At 45.1% G+C, this 15,657-nt stretch overlaps 1 protein-coding gene across 1 annotated transcript in view; it reads right to left on the reverse strand.

Annotated features, from left to right (window-relative positions):
- The window catches only part of SCOC (short coiled-coil protein), a 92,162-nt gene extending 82,234 nt beyond the window's left edge, over positions 1 to 9,928 (reverse strand). Inside the window, exon 1 of the mRNA XM_068279621.1 lies at positions 9,906 to 9,928. The gene's annotated coding sequence lies outside the window, so the exon portion shown is untranslated. The remainder of the gene's footprint in view (positions 1 to 9,905) is intronic.
- Between the last annotated feature and the right edge of the window lie 5,729 nt (positions 9,929 to 15,657).

The raw sequence follows: 15,657 nt of genomic DNA on the forward strand, positions 1-15,657 counted from the left end.
CCTTCACAAAATCGAAACGATCCAGATTCATGGTGGGGCAAAACCCAAGGCCCTTTGACAGAAGGTCATTCACCCCCTGTGATAGTATATGGCCTGATATATTCACAACTTGCATATTTTTGTGATTACTGGATTGATTCGTATGGGAAGGAGCTATCAATTCTACATGTTCGGTTCCCCGTCCTCCCCTAAAAAAATAGAGGAGGACTGAGAATCCGAGCCACCACATGCTCCCAAAATGGGCTCACTCTCCTCCTCCAGTGAATCACTGGCACTAGTAGTGAGATATTTATTGATAGGACCAGTTCTAGGTTTATTCTTTGTTTCAGTCTTTTCTTTCTCTTTCTTTTTCCTACTATCCCTATTTTTAACTGACTTCGGGAGATTGCTACCAGTAACTGACCTAGTAACAGGTCGACCAGGGATTTGTGGATGCTGCCCACTAGATGACGCTGAGGCCTCACTTCCCCCCCCTAAGGATGAGTCTGAGTCCTCTACTGCACCAGGGTCACCCCGAGCCTCAGCAGGTGGATTCTGTGGCGGGTTTTTGGGAGGGTTATGAGGGAGTACTGGTGGTTTACCCCACCTATAGGCATATCCCAGTTTATACGCTGTTTTGTCACGTTCTAGCTTGTTATCCTTCCTGGTAACCAGTTCCTTATTATATTTCTCAATATGAGACTTAAGTTTACTGTTCCTGGTTAGAAATAAAGGATGTTCCTGAACGTTAGACAAAGAAGTTAAGATATCTGAGATTTTTTGATCAATCTCTGACAAATCCGTCTTCTCCACTTCTTGCATCAGCTCTAACATGACCCTCGAGCAGTTTTCAAAATTGTCCTCCCATCTCTGTTTAAAGTTATCGGACAAGGTTTTCTTAAACGGAAAAATCTGTATCCGCAACCACAGAGGTGCTTTTCTTTCTAATAAGTAATTCTCATTGAATTTTATATTCCACCAAATTCGGCTTTTTTGTTCGTATAATTTCTCCAACTTCCTAAAACTGGAATTAATCAACTGCTCAGCATTCCTCGCCCCCCTGTCACGGGCACACTCATCTCCCACCTGTCGCACAATCTCCTCCCACTGTAACATGACCAAAAGTAAAAGGACAAAAAGGAAATATAGGACCAACACACAATTCAAAAACCTGACCTCAGGATCAGAAGAACCCCCCAGACCAAGAAGTCCCACAAAAAGGGGCTAGAACCCCCAAATATGATAAATGTCAAATAGCTCAAATGTGGGAAAAGTTGGTACACATGGGGAGAAAAATAGTTCCAAAAACTTGCCTATAAATTCATAATCACAATTTTCATGCAACCTGCCAACGAAATATATATACTAGCAGAAAAAAGAGAGTTGGCTCTTGGGTGCATGAAAAAATTAAAAAAACCTTTATTAGTTAGAAAAACATCTGTAGAAACATACAAAACATCATAATAGAAATATATAAGAACAGGTAGCTCAAATAACCACGACAATTGCTTTCAGGACCTTAATGAGGCTGCAGTCCTCAAAAAAATCAAAAGGGGCCCAAAAAAAAGGACCAGAAGGTTATCTGCAACAGCATGGGTTCTAGTGGCCAGCAACAGAATTGGTTAGTCCGGAGAGCACTTGATGCAAAGCAAATGACCGGGTGAAACAACAGCAGATGGAGTATGGTGTTTGTAAGGCATCTGTATCATTCAGACAACACATATCACTTCGTTGTATCAGCAGTTAGTAGGGCAAAGCAAGCATGCATGCAGTCCTAGTGTCCCTCAATCGCAGGGATAAATATCACTTCGTTGTATCAGCAGTTAGTAGGGCAAAGCAAGCCTGCATGCAGTCCTAGTGTCCCTCAATCGCAGAGGTAAATATCACTTCGTTGTATCAGCAAATAGTAGGGCAAAGCAAGCATGCATGCAGTCCTAGTGTCCCTCAATCGCAGGGGTAAGTGATAAAGGTGCTTGACATGAGGCAAATAGCCAGATGAGACAACAGCAAAATGGGATATGATGTTGGTTGAGCATCAGTGTCATTCAGGCAGCAAGTATCGCTTCATTGTATCAGCAGTTAGTATGACAGAGCAAGCATGCATGCACTCCACAATGTCCCTCAATCACAGGGACAAATGATGATAAGCACTTGATATACAGCAAATGGAGGTGTAAGCTGCATGAAGCCAATGCACACAGATAATGCACACAGATAAATCACTGCTGAGCGGCTCAGATGCAAGCGAGTGCCCAGTCCATAGTTACCATCCTGTTGCTGATTAGTTGCAATGGATCCTGGAGCAATGTCGGGGAGAGCCAAGTGCTGTCAGAGGCCTGACATGTTTCGCCGCCTCTTGCGGCTTTTTCAAAGGCAGACAGCGGTAAGTGTATCCATCACGCCATAATGGCGTCTATATATGGGCTGTATCCGCTCCGGGCGCACCCATCCACAACCACGTCACCGCCACCACTACACGCCTGCGCCGGGAGGGCGCGCCACACTCCCATGCTCGCCTGCAGGATTTCTCAAAGGCTGCCCCCACCCTCTGGAATGCCCTTCCACCAACCATCAGACTTGCTCCCTCTTTCAACACATTCAAGCAAGCCCTCAAAACCCACCTCTTTATGATGGCTTACCCACCTCCTACCACACAGTAACTCTCTACTGAATATTTAACAGCCCCACCTAGTGTTTCCACCCCACCCTTTAGATTGTAAGCCTCTGGCAGGGTCCTCCATTCCCTAGTCTAATCTACAGGATCATGTGCTCCTGTCCTATGACAGCCTGTACTTGTATTACTGGGCCCACCTAACCAGCCCATATTGCATGATCATGTATTTTGTACAATTTGCATGTATAACTCTGCTCTATGTTGTATAACCTTGTTATGTCTGTCATCCTTGTATCATTGTATATATTTATTGTCCAGCGTAATATTGTAATATGCTGGCGCTTTATAAATACAATAAATAATAATAATACATGCCTGCAGGGAAGAGGAAGAGAGGCACCGTGGGGAGAAGTCCGGAGTGTAGAGCATAGAGCTGCCTCCTGTATCCTGCCTGGATTAGATAAAACCCCAATGTGTGTACACTCTGGATTTGTAAGGGAAATGAAGGGAATGGGATAATGGGCCTCTCATTAATGCTGTTGGTGACATATGATGGGCACCTATTGATTTTGCATGGCTGGGAGTGTGGTGGGATGGGTCATGGGAGTCGGCTTGGAGGCTGCGAGGAGGGGCATTGCTGCCCTCAGCCCCCCCCCAAGTTACGTTTGCCCTGGGGCCCCATTATAGCTAGAACTGGACCTGTATGCATCCCAGTATTGCACACAACTTAACTGGCCAGGTTGCTGTACTGACAGCAGAAAATGGATCATCTGAAGAGAGAAGACAGAAGATGCTGTTCCCTTAAATTGAGTGACATCGGTGCTGGTTTCAGCATCAGGGTGTTTTATATCACAGTGAATTCATCTGGGAGTATATAGTATGAGGCTGTGCAGGTATATGACTTGCCAGCAGTTGCACAGCTATCAGGAGAGTCACAGAACTGAGTCATCATGTAATCAAGCTGAGGCAGGAGGAGGTGGTTTCCTAGCAGGGCAGCTAGCTACAGTTATTTTCACCCACCTGTAATTACAGGACACAGAATCACAGTTGGAAGTCACCATTTTCTTCTGGCTTTGACGGTGAACTGACATTTGCGTTTTCTTATAGCAAGGTTCTGAGGAAACACCTTAACATGTTAATGTAGTAGAGGTTTTCCTGGTATTGTGCGTGTTATGCAGTGCTCAGAATATTGTGCTTTGTATTTTGTGAACTGTATGGGGGTGGGGGTGCCCGTGGTTTTCTGCTCACAGACATACAGAGCTGTTCCAGGCTGGTGCACATGTCTAGGGAGGCAGGGAAAGGGGAACAGTGATGAGTTTTATGACAACTCTCTGTAGAATATTCTCTGATATTTTCCACATCTTGCTGATAGGATACAGTTAAGCTTTTTGGCTGATGATGGCAACACAGACATGATGCATTATAGAACAAGCAAGCTTTGTTAAATCACAAGAAGGGAAATTCTGTAAAAGTCTATAAGCTAAGGGTATTGTTAGAGATTACTTGTTAATAAATAACTTTTCACACAGCAGGAAATACTGTGATTTTTCTTTGTCTATATGTCAGACAGGCGTTTTGCAAGAGGTGTTGATCCTGAGCACGTGCCCCGTATCTATATGTACCCCCGAATATGGGAGTCACAGTGGGCCCACCACCATGCCACAAATGTTACGGGACACTACCGCGGGCATCCCTGTTGTTGCCATGGCGTTCTTCCTTACCCAGGGTGCAGGGGGCAGAGCCGTGCAGTAAGTCACCTAGATGCTCTTCAGGATGGCAGTGAGCCTCACTCCTCCCTCACTGGCTGCCCGCCCCATGTGATGCCTGCGGCCAGGCAAAGGAGAGCATCTGTACCTATGCCCCCTGCATGCTGCTCCTGTACACTGCTCCGAAATCTCACCCTGCATTGGGTTGTCTGCAGGAAGATGGGTGAAGTGAGGGTTGGCTGATGGACATGCACGTGAGAGAGACACTGAGGACACACAGCCAGCCAGCATCACTGCCAGCCAGCCAGCATCACCATCAGCCAGGCAGCATCACCACCAGCTAGCCAGCATCACTATCAGACAATCAGCCAGCATCACCGTCAGCCAGCATCACCGCCAGTCAGCGCTATCACCAGCCAGCCATCATCTCCCCCAGCTATCATCACTGCCAGCCAGCATCACCACCAACCAGCATCACAGCCAGCAAGCATCACCCCCAGCAAAAATCACCGCCAGCCAGCCATCATCACCACCGCTAGCCAGCCATCATCTCCGCCGCCAGCCAATTATCATTACCGCCAGCCAGCATCACTGCCAGCCAACCCAGCACATATCACTGCCAGCCAGCACAGCATTAACACCAGACGAGCCGAGCACAGCACTTAGGCCAATAGAGAAGCCAGGTGAAGGGTCACATTCAAGAAAGTTCAGCGGGGGAAATTAAAATTATAATTTCCCAGGTGGGACACCTTTTCTTTTTAGATTCTAAATGAGTGCCAGTGTGTCATTTTATACCAAGCTAAGAACTACATAGAAGAAATGTACTTAGGTGAGGTCACTAATAGCCACAAAATTATGCAGATCCAGCAGTTTTGCTGTACCATTTAATATTACTACAGGGGAGCTTAAAGGACAACTATAACCACCCCCAAAAAAGTTAGATAACTAAGAGGAGGGGAGGTTCTGGATGCCTTAAAGCCTTAACATTCCTCTTGGCGTCCCCTCATTTCACCGCTGGGCTCCCTGTTCCAGCCTTTGACTTTAATGTCGAAGAAACCTTCGGGTCTCCACGGAGACCTTGAGTCGATGAGCAGCACTGTACTGCTCACGCAGGTGTGTCTTTGTGTCGCGAGTAGGAAACTCTGAGGAAGCTTGAAGACGCAGCTAGCAGGAGATTTAAACAGGGGCCTGGTGGTGGAACGAGGGGACGAAGAACGGAACGATAAGGTTCTAAGGAACCCAAAGCCTTCAATCCTCTTAGGTAAGTATCTAGCTTTTTTGTTTTAGGAAGTTACAGCTGTCCTTTAAAGCTGTGCACACATGCTAGATGGATGGCGTGTGAACGACTGTCCCCCTGAGCTTACTTAAAGATGTGACATGTTGGTACAGCGACCCCCTAGTGCATTGTTCCCCTCCTTACCCTGCCCACCAGAAGCCACTCCATTGTGCGTCACATCTTTGTACTTCCTTTCCTTCCCATAGCTAGAGAGTGACACCTCTCTGGTATACCAGAGTCTGTACAGCTCTCGTTTCCTACACTGCTGAGCCAGCAGAATCAAGCTTAATCCTGAAAGGCAACACTATTGTTGTATGTGTACACACCTTAAAGAGGAACTTTAATGTAGGATTGAACTTCATTCCAATCAGTAGCTGATACCCCCTTTACCACGAGAAATCTTTACCTTTTCTCGAATAGATCATCAGTTGGGTCTGTATGGCTGATGTTGTTGTGAAACCCCTCCCACAGTGTGATGTCATGACCAAGGTTTTGACAGTTTGCTGTGAATCTCATTGCATTGTGGGAAATAACAGCGATTTCCAACTGTGAAGTAAGCAATATCTCCCTCTGGGCATAGAACTCTCAGTAATGAACATTCCACAGAGATAACCTGGCAGGACTAAAGATGTCACCACCAGTGATATATTTTAGAAGGTAAATCAGGGTGAGGAAAGATTTTACAATGGGCAAACGCTGACTAAATAATCTAGAAATGAATATTGTAAACAATAAGCAATTGTATTAATTATGTTATTTTCACTACAGTTCCTCTTTAAAGGGACTCAGAGATAAAAAAAAAAAAAGAAGTAGTTTTATACATATCTGGGGCTTCCTCCAGCCCCATCTCCATGGATCGCTCCCACGCTGCTGTCCTCCGCCGTCTCTATCGCCAGTACCGGGTCTCGTAACTTCCGCCAGATGCGGCCAGTTGTACGCATGCGCAGGGACTCCCTCTGTCTCGCCGGGGCCTGCTTTATGCATGCATCTGCGCAGTAAGGAGGGAGCGCACTGCACTTGCGTCAACTGGCCCTGACTGGCCGAAGTGACGGGACCCGGTACGGAGATAGAGGCGGCGGAGGACGGAAGCGTGGGAGCAATCCATGCCCATGGGGCTGGAGGAAGCCCCAGGTATGTATAAATCTATTATTTTTCTCGTCTCTGAGTCTCTTTAAGGCAGTATGCTACATAGTTACTAACACAGTGTTATTTAGTGTTTAGTTTAGCATAGTCTTATCCTTCACACTTCTATGGAAATTCTAGATGTGCATTTGTACCACTTACGGTACACAGTGCCTGTCTAGGTCACTGATTTTAGGCCTTTCCTCACTGAGGACCTTGGCAGAGGCACAGACTCATCATTGAGATGAATGAGGTTTATCACATTTTATATTGATAGCATCATCACACCTCACCAGTCCAATCCAGTGGAGGAAAAGGTCCACTCCTGAAACTGCAGCAGAATTTGCATACCCCTTGATGTGCGCACTGCTTCTCAAATGTGCCAAGGCAACTCTGGAGAAAATCCATGAAAATTAGTGTGGTAGATTTTGACAAATAGCCCTGCTAGTGTATCAGTTCGGAGTACTTGCATCATGTCTCCTGTATAATTGTACTTTGAAAGAAATTCTAATTATTCTTCAAAGCGCCCAATTCTAGCCATGTGCAATATGGGTCCATTGCTCACTGAAATAATCGTTATATTACACATAAGATCATTTATTTATGCTAAATGGGTTTTCTCCAGAGCTTTGCAAAGAAACGGAAGCTTATAATTTTGGTCAGGCCATTACTGACCCCGCAGTCATGTCTAACGATGAACCAGTGTTAATCTATTTCTTTCTTGTTGCATTTTTCATACGTCTCCTCTAAGGTCTTTGTCAGATCAGAGTAGGTATCTGTGACAGTGCATTTTACATTATCTTCCACTTACAACATCAGCAAGTTTCACTGCAGAGAAGTCATTATAAAACTCCAGATTTATCAGTTTCCGATTAAGAATTTCATTTCTGGCAGAGACCACTGAGGATAATGGCCATTTATTTTATTTAAATAGTGAGAATGCACATAAAGGAAAGGGAAAATTAATCTACATTTAAGTTAGTCAGATAGCACTACTTTTAACAGAAAGCCTCCCAATTACTTTAAAACTTTATCCACATGGGAAGTAATTTATCTGAGCGAAAGCAATGAAAACATATAAAATAAGCAGCAGGTTCTTTCAGTGAGATACTGGAGTATACAACAACATACACAGAAGTACCGTATATCTAGGATGTAGATGGAAACAGGTATCTTTTGGGTTTGGATTGTTATTATTGATTTATAAAGCGCTAACATATTCCATGGCATTGTACAAAGTAAGAAGGTACATGTGGATGCGGTACATAATAATACAGACAATAGTATACACCAATATACAAAATTGGTAACAAAATACAGAATCAATAAAATATACAGTAACATGATGAATAACAAAATATAACAAATTCCAAGGGGGGAGAGAGCCCTGCCCTTGCAAGCTTACAATCTAAAGGAATAGGGGGGAAACAAGAGGAGGGGTAGTATACAATAAACGTAACTAAAAGCAGTTACATGGTTACATAGTTAAATAGTCCTTTAGATTGTAAGCTCGCAAGGGCAGGGACCTCCTCCTAGTGTTTCTCATACTGCTGTAATTTTAACATATGTACATGTACCAACTACACATCAAATATGTATGTATTTGTATTTATTCTATTCAATGTCATGACTGTACAGTGTCTTGTATTTCTTATGTATATTTGTTCCCCATTATTTGTGTGTACTATGTACAGCGCTACGGAAGATGTTGGCGCTATATAAATAAAAAATAATAATAATAATGATAGTTATTTGGGTTGAAAAAACACATACGTCCATCGAGTTCAACCAGAAAACAAGGTAAACACCAGCCTGCTCCCTCACATATCCCTGTTGATCCCAAGGAAGGCGAAAGACCCTTACAAGTCATGGTCCAATTAACCCCAAAAGGGAAAAAAATTCTTCCCGACTCCAGGTGGCAATCAGATAAAATCCCTGGATCAACACTAGGGCATTACCTAGTAATTATAGCCATGGATGTCTTTCATCGCAAGGAAAGCATCTAAGCCTCCTTTACATGCAGAGTGTGTTTTTAGGATATCTAGTAGGAGTGCAACTTAGCCAGAGGTAAAAGGGGGAATGGCCTAAGGTAGAGTGTCTTCTTGTCAGAAAAAGTGAGTTTAGAGGGAGCATTTAGAAATTTGAAAGGTTGGAGATTGACGGATGCGTTGTGGAATGGCGTTCCAGAGGAGGGGTGATCTTGTTTGCCTGAATGCGAGGATAATCTGTCGGTCTGTCCCAAAACAAAGGTTTTTTTTTTACCATACTAGAGGTATGCTAATGTAAGGAAACACATTAGAGCAGTGACACTAGAGCCACAGAAAGAATAACCACTTACATATGCAATGGGAAATGAAAAGGAACATGAGGGGACATTATCATGGGGAGCATTATAATGTGGGGCATTTTACCTGTAGGACAGTACAATGAGGAACACTACAGAGCATTACACTGGAGCGCACTAATGGGTCAATATATGGGGAGCTCCATTACTGAGGGACAATAGTTAGGAGCATTACAGCTGGGGCAGTATAGCGACGAGCCCAATAATGGGGCACTATAATGACATACACTGAAATCAGAACTACTATAACTACTGGGGTCACTATTATGGGAAGCCTGATAATGGCCAATCAATGGAACTATTATGAGGGAACTAAAAAGAGTTCTATCATAAGAGCATTATAACGGGGTAGGCTGTAATGGGGAGCACTGTAAAGAGGGTATTATAATGAGGACACTGTAATATGGGCAGTATAGTAAGGAATACTTTAGAGAGGGCATAATAATGGGAACACTCTAATGCATTATAATGGGGGAGGGGGGGTAACATATAGAGGGCATTATAATAGGAACACTATGATAAAGGCATTATAATGTGAAATATTATAAAAAGAAGCATGTTAATTAGAGGGGGCTGAAGGATGGTAAACTGGCTTTTTATGAAAAAAAGTTTGCGTACTCCTGGGTTGCTACTATATATAACAGTAGTAGACTAGTAGTAGTGACAGTAGTTGTGGTGGTAACAGTAGTAGTGGTAAACAAAAATGCTATAAGATAGATACCCATATGAATATCAATAGATATTTAAAATGTTAAGATGAGCAATGCCAATACAGCTGCAGTCATGTAATGTTACAATACCTACTTACACAACTACAGGGTAATCTTACATCTCACAGGTTGTAGAAAGCAGAAAACATCTTACCTGCACTTTCATCTCCCAAAGAGACATTAAACATCCCAGCATCTGCCTCTTCCTCGTAGGAATCCATTTTGTGCACTATTTTTCCAGCGTTTCTAATTCAGGAAAATGTAGTTCCTTCAATTTTACAGCAAGCATGTGACTGCTTCAGCTAAATCATTAATAACTTTACAGCAAAGGCAAGCTTCCTCATCCTATGGGCTGAGCACCTATTGCTAAGTAATATGATTCCTCTGGGGAACTGTCCAAGGTACAAAGTTCCTGTACTAATTAGTATTACGTCCTCACATTGCATCCACTACACAGTGCAGTGAACGATATTTTTGCAGAATTTAAAATTGATTTTCTGCTTGCAATTGACTAACAATGGCACAGGAAAGCATCGTCTTACTATTTAAAGCGTGACACCACAAACCACTAAAATACAAATAGGTGAACTGTTTGATCTGCTAAAAGATTGGTCAGATTTGGCACATACCTCTGCTAGACCGCACAGGCAAATGTGTGACACCACTATTTCCTATTTCAGCTTTGCAGCTTGAAGTGTTGCCTGCTTGATATTTGCAAAATGAATCAGAAAGTATGATCATTCTGATTTGCAATCTAATGAACTGCCAGATGACACAGCAAGCCTCATAGCAGCAGCACTACTAAGTATACGTGTCTCTTGACTAAATGTGCAGACAGTCAGAATTGTGACTACCATGATGGGCTCTACAGATCATTATATAGAATTATAGCAGACCTCTGGACATATGATTATATATATATATCATATAAATGATTATTTCAACTGTGTGCTTAGCTGTTTGCTTAGAGTTTCGTTTTAATAAACATAAGAAAAATGCTTTACAAATGTTATTGTATTGTATTGTATTGTAAGAAGAAAAATGTCCACTTTCTGATAGCAAAAACACAAAGGCCAGTTTTACACCAGCAACCAGCGTTTTGGATGCGAAGCAATCAGAGGATCGCACTGCACCAAAATGCTTAATACAGGCTTTGAAGATATGCACGGTAATGTAATACATGGCAGCAGCCAAACTATACGCGAGGCTCTCTAGCGCTCATTTCCTGTGGCTGAAATTTGAATTGCATGGATGTGTATTGAAAGCCAATGGGAACTGCTTCTTTAAAAAAGAAACCAGATACTTACCTAAGGAGAGGGAAGACTCTGGGTCCTAATGAGCCTTCCCTCTCCTCTCCCGGTGGCCACGGTGCAGAGCTGTCCCCGGGAGCAGTATTTGACTGCTCCTTCCGCCAGGCGAAGATGACTTTGTAAAGCCGAGTCCTCCCGAAGACAGATGCCTCCATACTGTGCACGCATGAGTGCAGGAGAGAGGGCCTCGCACATGTGCAGTATGGAGCACTCGGGCTCCCGAAGTCCCCTGCGGCGGGGGATTTAAACGGGGGAGCCAGTGCTGCACCGTGGGCACCAGGAGAGGAGAGGGAAGGCTCATTAGGACTCAGAGCCTTCCCTCTCCTTAGGTAAGTATCTGGCTTTTTACTATAACAGCTTTAAAAAATATGCTTCTGTGCATGCGCACCACAACACCCATGCTTTAAAATATCTGCAGCGCCATTGACTTACACGACTTCTGGTCAACGCACATAGCCACACATGTTGAGCCATAATGCGCTGATGTTTTTGCATCAGATGCAATACTTCTGCACAGCATCAGGCTGGAAATGTGCCATAGACTTTCATTGCTTTAGCATTATCCTGCGGTAAAAACGGGTAACGCAACGCAAATAAAATGTGCTAGTGTGAAAGTGGCCTAAGGCCCTGATTTAATTCACTTTTTCTTGCAGAAGATAATTTTTCATCTTCTGTTTAAAATACTTTTTCAGCACTCTGCAATATGAAAATTAACAAAGAGTAAGTGAAAAAGTACTGTGAAAATTATTTAATTATGGCTTAAAAGGCACTTTATTGATAAGGTGTGAAAATATCACCTGGGGCGATTTGCTATTAAATGGAAGGTATAGGGAAATAGCAAAGTGCTTGAAAAAGAGCTTTGTATAGCGATTTCCCCAGCGCTTTCATGAATAAATACATTGTATTTACCATATTCATTTCCGGGTGAAAGAGTTCACTTCCTGAAAAAGAATCGCTCTGCAAAAGTGCTTTATACAAAATCAAAGCGAGCAGGTAAGCGCCAGGAGGCGCAAAAAAAAAGTTGAGCAAAAAATAAAACCTGCTGGCGTCAGCGATTTTGATTTTAGATGTGAACAAAGCCTAAGGTTCTATTTATGAAAAAGGAAGCCAGCAGAGATAAGAGCTCCAAAAGAGCTTCTAAAGTGCCGTCCACCACTTTAAGTCGCAGACCTCAAGGAAGCTCTTTTGCATAGATAACAACTGAAGTTTCTTAACTCCTCTGTGACGCCGGGCGACGCCCAGTCGTCCGAGGATTCGCGGCCGATTGTCCGATCGCAACCGTGATCGGAAAACTGACATTCTTTATTTTTAAATAGAAGTTTTTCCTTCCTGCCTTCCCCCCTTTTTGCCATGAGGGCTGAATGGGCCTGCGTTAGCATATGGCTAAAGCAACCTGGTTTAGCAAGAAATCCTTTTAAGGCTCCCGGAAAAGCTCTGGTGACACTAATGTGCTAATTGGGCAGAGCTGAAATACCAACAGTCTATTCAACAGGGGAAGCTAGCACAGCATGAGGTCTATTGACACCTACATTCCTCCCAGTCTTGACGGCACCGACTAGACTGAATATGGAATGCATGGTGTTAACTTGTCACATTTTGCAAATACCATCCATAGGAGGAATATGAAAATTACGTAATTTTGTTTCCCTAATTCTGTAGAATATGGTGATACTAGACATAGCCAGGTAACCCGAGCAGGGGCTGAGATATGAATAATGGGGTCCCCGTGCGCCCCAAATATTGCAAGTTTGATGTCCTATGAACGTGTATTCTCAGCCCAATCTGAATATGAAATCGGTTTGCATGTGCGACAAAACCCCGGCGGGATATGAAATTGGACATATTTTGTGGATGGTTGGAAGTTCCTCCCCTGAGAACTCACTGCCTGACACGCCCCTGGGCTGAGCTTGAGACTCCGCCCAGAAATGTCAGTGCTCAAAACTGATTGCATGAGGACTCCCAGCCAATTCCCCCACTTTCCATCATACCGAAAAGACTGCCACTGCTTGGGGAAATAGCAGTGGCCATCTTGCAGGCGGAGCAACGGCCATGTGGTTCGGCCATATTGCGAACTAACTGCAACAAAGGAACTTTGTCTTTTCCCGAACGGACTTTCCACAGAATCATAAGTATTCGTTCTTTTTATCCCTTTTCTTTTATGTACTGTGTTATCACTGTCTCTCATCGTTTAATTGTTCACGATTGTCTGTATATATTAATTATTTATATTGTAACAAATAAAGGCTTTTTAAAAGGTCTTTACCTCTCAGTAAAACCTTCTATTCAGTATACACAGACGAGACCTAAACTTCCGAAGGGACGCTACTGTTTTGATAGATAGATAGGAATTGCACAGTTTTAACCGGTTGTTTGTTTCACAGGTCTATAGCCAGTTAGCAGTTTTCTCTGGGCTGATAGAAAACAGAGATGGTGGCAAATCTACCCCTGGGTTGGAGTAAAAGTGTATTTTCGTAACCTCACAGGCTCCCTACTGCGTCGTGACGCTCAAACTCCGCCAATTCTACGCAGATTGCGTCCATAGCTCTCAATCTGTGTGCTAGAATCGGATCGGACGGTTTTGCGTGTTCACGGCCAGTGGGGCTCTTGTGACAGTGGTCGGCAGCGTTTGGGATCTGTGTGTGCTGATAGTATCTCAGGTAGGGCTATCGAATTAGCCCTATCGAGAAACGAACCAATTCGTTGGTAGTGACTGAGTGCAATATATTTTTCATATATACAGAGAGACTGTGTAACCAGTACCCCTCCCCTAAGTTTTCTTTTATTTGGCATGGAAATGTCCGGGAATTACAAGGTCATGGTCCTATCCGACCTGCAGAGTCTGTGCGAGGCGAGAGGCATGGACATCCGCGGCAAGAAACAGCAGGACCTGATAACGGACTTGTACCGATGGGATAGCCAGAATCTGCGGACGCTGGAGGTGTCCACTGTGGAGGACACCGGCTCATCTAACGCAAGTCGAGGGGAACCAGAGACTGAAGATCCTGTGCGTACCGAGGTTGAGCAACCCGCGGGCAATGCGGCAACAGATACGCAGGAGGCTGTCAGTGTGATCCCCGACCCCAGAACCCCTGAAAGTACTCGCCTGGAACCGGCCAGTACTGGACTGTCCAGTTATGTTGATCCAGTAATGCAGCAGGCATTGCAAAAGCTGATGGAAACTGATGTGGACAAGTACCTGCAGTACATGGCGGAGCAAAAGCGAGAGGAACGCCAATCTGCAGAGGCGCGGGAGAGACGACAGCATGAGCTGAACATGGCGAAAGTGCAGCAAGCCAGCCGGAGTTCAACGCCCAGCCTCCCTGCTGAAGGGACTGCCGCTCCAGTAAGTGCAAAATTTAAATTTGCTATTATCGAAAAAGACACTGACATTGACTTGTTTTTGAGGTCTTTTGAAAAGGCCTGCCGTCAGTATCGTCTGTCCCAAGACCAGTGGGCCAGACATCTGACACCCTTGCTGCGCTACAAAGCGCTTGATGCTTTCTCAGAGCTGCCTGTGGAAAAGGACAATGATTATACCGCTATAAAGGAGGCTATAATCACTAAGTACCAGCTGACGCCAGAAGCCTACCGGAAAAGGTTCAGGTCCTGGCAGAAAAAATCTACTGATTCTTATCAAGATGTGGTCAGCAGTCTGCTCACCACACTCCGCCAGTGGACGCTAGGCCTCACTACAGGGTCTTACGGTGTCCTGGAGGACTTAATCGTCCTGGAGCAGTTTCTGAACATTTGCCCGGCTGATGTACGCCAGTTTGTGCTGGAGCGCCGACCGGCGTCAGCGACGGTCGCTGCAGACCTCGCTGAGACCTTTGCAACGACCAGGGTGCCGGAGACCCGCAGGACTGCCCCATCTAGCTGGAGAGGAGGTCAGTCCCACAATTTTGCAGACTCTCCTACCTCTGTGAGCCGTGCGCCCCAGAGGCCATCCAGCGCAGCTGCTGCGTCCAGGCCTGCAGTAACAGAGGGCATCACCTGTCACTTTTGCCGCAAGCCCGGACACATGAAGTTTAACTGCCCGGAGCGGAGGCAGACAGCGCCAGCTCCTGCACCACCTACACCTCGCCCACGGCAACTGCCGCCAGCCAGCGCACCCCAGCCGGGAGCACCCAACAACGTCATGTTCGCAGGTGGGAGAGGGATCCACTCCGCTACGAGCAACCACCAGCTGGTTACAGTGAACGACCAGCTTGTTACCGGTTTCCGCGACACTGGAGCGGATGTCACCCTGGTGCGTGCGCACCTGGTCCCGACGGAAAATATCCTCCCTGACAAATACCTTACCCTCACTGGAGTGGGGGGCACTCTTTCTCGCATTCCCCAGGCTCGGGTGTCCATCGATTGGGGGGTGGGGGTTCAAGAGAAGGTTGTTGGGGTCCTGGACCAACTGCCGGTCCCAGTTTTGTTGGGGACCGACCTGGGCAAGCTTGTGTCCCATTATGAACCTGCCCCAAGCCCCTCAGACTGCCAGGAGGGAGACGGACTCTCCGCCCACACTAAGGTACTTTGCACCAAGGGGCAAGAACAGGGGGGAGGTGGGTTGAATGTGCCCAGTCCAGGGGTACCGAGTCCAATAGTACC

The sequence above is a fragment of the Hyperolius riggenbachi genome, chromosome 1 (assembly GCF_040937935.1).
Source record: "Hyperolius riggenbachi isolate aHypRig1 chromosome 1, aHypRig1.pri, whole genome shotgun sequence".
Lineage (NCBI taxonomy): Eukaryota > Metazoa > Chordata > Amphibia > Anura > Hyperoliidae > Hyperolius > Hyperolius riggenbachi.